The sequence below is a fragment of the Pinus tabuliformis genome, chromosome 9 (genome assembly GCF_031772625.1).
Source record: "Pinus tabuliformis cultivar Carrire ecotype Pingquan chromosome 9, CPIR1, whole genome shotgun sequence".
Classification (NCBI taxonomy): domain Eukaryota; kingdom Viridiplantae; phylum Streptophyta; class Pinopsida; order Pinales; family Pinaceae; genus Pinus; species Pinus tabuliformis.
In genome coordinates this window covers 1,844,243,670-1,844,249,312 of record NC_142307.1, presented here as the reverse complement: position 1 = coordinate 1,844,249,312, position 5,643 = coordinate 1,844,243,670, and positions in this window count along the sequence as shown.

Below are 5,643 nucleotides of genomic sequence, written 5' to 3'. Positions count from 1 at the left end.
CCATGCATATTGATTTGACCCAATCTTCTCCTGAGAGTACTAAGAAGTCAAAAGCTTCGAAAAGATTAAGGTTTGATGAGCCTAGTGAGGCGTTTATGTTCAAGCCAAGAAGGCCAGTTACAAGGAAGCAAATTAAAGAAGCTGAGAAAGTGAATAAATAAGAAGAAGCTGTAAAGGAGAAAGTGCATAAGGCAAAGAAGGCTGTAAAGTCACCCAGAACTGAGGTAATTGATGTATTGACAAAAACAGTGGAGGCAGTCAAACATAAAGACAAGGATAAGAAGGTCATCATCACCCAAGGGGGAAATGTGATTGCCATAAAGAGTCAAGTGAAGACAGCCATGAAAGATCAGGTGGGAGCAGCCAAAGAAGAAATTGTCAAAGCCAAAAATGTGACTAAGAAGCGTGCAGTTAGATATGCCAATTATAAAAGAGCTGTGTTGAAGGGCAGAAAAAACTTAATGGGTCAGACAGATTCTGTGGCTGATGTATATACTTGGACTGTCCCAGCTCTAAAACAAGCTAAACTCCTCAGACAAATGAACCTGACTCTGAGAGCTAAAAACAAAGCTTTAAAGAAAGAAGTTTCAAATTTGAAGATGCAGCTAGGTCAGCTAGCTCATTGATTTGAGGAAAAGGTGATATTTTCAGTTTTGGTCAATTTTGTTTGAGTTTCACTATTTTGAAGTCATCTAAATTTTTGGCACCTGTGGAGGAGGTTTGAAAAGTTAAAAGTTCAAGTAAAGGAAGCTTTAGTGCAAATGCATTCTGTTTTGATAAAAACAGCAGTTTCGTAGCGCGCTACGAAACTGCTGTAGGTGTTGTTTTATAAGAAAAACAAGGAATTTAATGATGAGGTCAGTAGATTTTTGAAGGAAACGCCAAAGTAATGAAAGAGATATCACTCAAGGCTATCCTAGCTATTTAGAGAATGACAGGTGGACCTTTTGGTAAAAGTAAAATTTTTGTCTCAAGTTAAACTTTTGTAAAGCTACTTTATGACAAGTTAGGGTTTAGCAGAATGGCATACGAGGAGTATCTTTTTGGTTCATACACCTGGCTATCCATGAAGCTTCCAACGCATTTGAAGTATGGTGAGGCTCGTAATTTTTGGGATATTAAAGGAGCTGGGACATGTTGCTTGATTTTCGGAGGATGGTAGGAGACAGGGACCATAAAAACAGGGGTTTTGATTCTAATGATAAATAATCCATCAGCGCCTTCAGGTATCCAAAGTCAGCGTTCCTTGCACCTGTAGCTCAGTCATCTCAGCCTAACCAACAGAAGACAGCTGTCAAAGATCAAGAAAAGAATCATGCTACGAGGAGATGAAATTAGAGTTTTAGTCTGATTAGGACTCTTTGTAATTACAGCTCAACACTTTGTGAATTTAATGAGTCTGTTTAAAATAGATAAGGATAGTTAATGATAAATCATCGAGCTCCCCTCATGCTGGAGGTGGAGACTCAAACTAGTTAAGTTTGTTTTCCTATATATAGTGAAAACTTTGATGTAATTGAGGTTGGATGTTTTTTGGAAAAAACAGAGTTTTATATTGGCTTATGTAAAAGACTTGTTGCAGTAATATAATAGATTACTTTTTCTTCTCAAGATTCATATTGTGTTCAAATGCTCAAGATGTATGTGGTTTTGTCTTATCTTTCATATTTTACAGCTCCATAGATGTGCAATCACTCTGAATTCACCTAGTTGCTCAGATTTCCTGTGCATATTTATGAGTTGAGGTTCCTTTGAGAAATGTTTTGAGTGTTTAGAAATTATATGCCTTGACTTCCATGAATGAGTAGTTGATAGTTTACTGGAATGGTTTTTGACTCCATGAGCCCAATGGAAGAAATCTTATGTTGTCTGTCCAACCAGCATGTTTATTAAGTTTTCATTTCAAGAGTTAGCCCTCTTAGTGTCAATCATAATCAGTAGTTTGTTTTGAGAGAGCCCTCTCAGGTTAGGGAGGCTAATCCTTAGCCAAGAGTCTGGTCTGAAACAGTTACATAAAATCTTACTGATTGGCAGCCTTCAGTGTGTGATTTTGTGATAACAAGACCTATTATCTCAACTGTAAACATTAAAATCACAAGCGTTGATTTCGAAGGAAGCGAGAGTTTTAGTATGTACAAGAGAATTATAAGCACATTTTCTTTCCATTAAAAGGACAAGAAAAGAAAAGCACATTTATGATAGCGATGCAGAGTATAAAGAAACATGAACACACAAATGATTCCGTGAGATAGATCTCTTCAAAAAAGAAGTTTGCACCTCGAGAGATTTCATTCCTCTCGACGCTTGATAGATCCTGGGTTAAGATGGATCTAGGTTGGTTTCAGTTGTGTGCGGTAATACAAAATGTGTTGAACATATAATTATTCTGATCATTTTAAATATGCTAAATATGTCTAATATTAATTTGGTCAATTTAACCTTAACTTTTTTTAGTTACCTCAATTTCTTGAGATGGGAGACACTCTTAGTAACGTTGATGATGAAAAATGACCAAATACAAATTTTAAGTGCAAAGTGACAATGTAAAAATGTTGAATGATTGAAGATGTGAATATGTTGTAGCGGCTACAACCACCCTCCAAAATTTTGCTTTAGCCTTGTTTTGGAGCCTCCCTACCAACCTTCATAGTGGCATGTATTGCTTCATCAAGTACACAAGCTTGAGTGATTTTCTTGCAGAGGGACATCTTGTCGATCAAACCTTGATGCATTTCCCTCACAGGATGTTCATCTAGACTGGTCCAATAGCAGGCTGAGAATATCCTTCAAGAATTTGCACAAATCTGGAGGGAAACCAACCTTCCCTCCATAAATTATGCAATCTTGGTTGGCAGCTTGCTGGGCCCCAAAATTGCGCAATTCTGCTGAACAAGATTCACCCAGAAAATTGCGCAATCCTTCCCAGCTGGGCTACTCAGCCCAGAATTTGCGCAAATCTGGGTAGTAATCAGCTGATCTGCCCATAAATTGTGGAAATATTCGGAGAATCTAACCCATCTCCCAACCAAAAATGAGAATTTTCTCCCAGCATTTGATCAACCTCTTACATGTGTAGATGAGTTGACTGTTCCTCCAGGACCGAGCAAAATAGACTTCCATGCATGGCCTGCTTCTCCAAAGGCAGCATGCAAAGGCATCCCTTGTTTCAAGGATCTATTTTTGGAAGTTGGAGGTTACATGCAAGGATCATTTTAGAAACCTCCCACCAAGTCTCACTTTCCCTAGATTTGTGGCATGCGAGTCACAACCTTGATTTTATCAAAACTCATCAACCGGATGCTATAGAGCTCATTCCTTAGATCAAACTTGCAGCTCTGATATCCCACATCGCATCTAGGAGCTTTCAGCACATTCAGCTCAACTGTTTTGGGGAAAGCCTGCTTCCCATGTGTTGTGTTGCATTTCTAGTGCTTTTTTTGTTTCACTTCGTATGAACGATGTCTGCTCAATTTCAATGAGCACTTGTTGTCGTTTTGATACATACTAGCTTGTATTAGAACCATTTCAATTTTCATTAACATCTTAATGCTGTCACATGCATGAAATTGTTTTTCATGAGTGGTCACCGATTTGACGACTCGCCCGACCCACATGGATGTTGTTCCATTTTCTGAATTTTTCATTCACCATTTGCATGCACGATCATTCTCTTATGCTTACACTTAGTATCGCCATGCATTCACTTTCACATTCATGTCCAGTTTCTCGTCAGAGAGTATGGGCAACCTCGACCCGGACTCTGCCTCACAAAGACAAAATTATGCAATCCTCAAAGGGAACGCTTTGTCTTCCTCTCCAGAAATGCACATTTCTGCCTAGGAGTTGTTCTCCGGGATTAATTTACGTAAATATGAGGGACAGTGACTGTTGGCCCAGAAAATTGCACAATGCAGTCACTGAGCCTACAACCATTGCCAGCTGATATTGTGCATTACACAATTCCAGCAGTCAACAACCACGCTAGACTATGCATTACGTAGTTCCAGCAGCTAGTCAGCCTCCAAGCAGCCTAGACTGTGCATTGTGTAGTCTTGGAAGTCACTCTCACGACCTCCTGGTGAGAATTGCGCAAACTTCATGATCAATCACATAAGTATGTTGCAAGTTAGTTCTCAAGTTCATTTTGGTTTATGACTGCGAGGTTTCTTTCCATGTGTTTCCATGTATCTAGGTATCGCAGGTATTCATCTGCCTCTCAACAATTCATGTACAATGGTTTCCAAGGGAGTAGAGTCAAAGACACCATTTAGAGAACACTTGGGTATGCAGTCGATCAAGTGTCTATGAAGACATCAAGTTGTATTGGTAGACAAGAACATTAAGATATGACGGCCCCAACATCACAACGAGAAACATCATGAACAACAACTGAAGGTAGCATACCAGATGCAATGAATGCAAGAGGAAGGTTGTTGATAACACAGAGGCGGAAAAAAGATGCAAGCTCAAGCATGTCCACTTGTGGTGAAAGTAGCTTTGGAGGCATACGCTGTGAGGTGACCGCGTGACATGAAGATCGCACGAAGACAGAGAATGGAACAAAGAAGGAGTTGCATGTGTTGAAGTAGAAACTCAAGGAAGAATATGAGCTGAATAGACAAGCGAATGAGTTGCATCAAGAACACGAATAGGAGGGGGTGCAACATGCACTCATAGATGAAATTGTGCTCGTACAAGTTATAGATCTATCCCAGCAGCTGGCACGGAGTATACATGGTGAGCAGTGTTGTTGATCACATGGAAGGGATTCAGTAGCATGCATGTCATTGTGTGCACGCATGCGATCCAACCCATTTAGCACACTCACCAAGGTGAAGACAAGAAGCAAGTCCAACTGGAGGTGGAAATGTAGTTGATAGTTTATGCGCATGACCACCAGTACACACTCGAAGATCAAAATGTATAGTATGCATTAGTGGTTTTCCAGTTCGTCCACACCTAAGAAGACCATGTGCATTCTAGAAGACAAGTTGGATGGAGGAGCCATACCAATGCACTTGGATGCAATGGAGGTAAGAGTTCGCTTCAGTAAGATGTCACCATGGGGTGCATGCACACCATCACAGGTGACCAAGCTTGGCATCATCTCACCGCCTTCACCATCAAAAGCATGTCAAAGAGTTGGTCTCACCACAACGGACCGAGTGTCAGTTATATCTTGCATGGCTTTCTCAAGCCATTTTGTCTCACATGAGCACATGTGCATTGTCATGTAACGTCATGTCAAGTCGAAGTTCAAGTGTCGATAGTTGGATGTAATAGTCATAGAGTAGATGAAGATTCATGAGGGTAGATGAACTGTCACAAAGGGGAATGTCAAGGGTCACCCCGCCCTTTGCTATAAATTGAACCTCATATCTCATTGTAAAGGATTTTGGTTAGCCAAGCTTCCGATAAGACTATCTTGGAGAGATCTTGGACAATATTGTAACGAGCCTTGGCTTCTCCACTATGCAGAGCTAGTATATCTCTTTGGAGGAGCAGATAGTTGTGGCTACAATGTTCTGCTATTAGAACTAGTGCTTAGAAATGGACGTATTGTATGACTGAAACTTACACTTAATATAATGGAGCCAACATGTTTCATGCATATGTTGTATTGTATTCTATGCTATCTAGTTT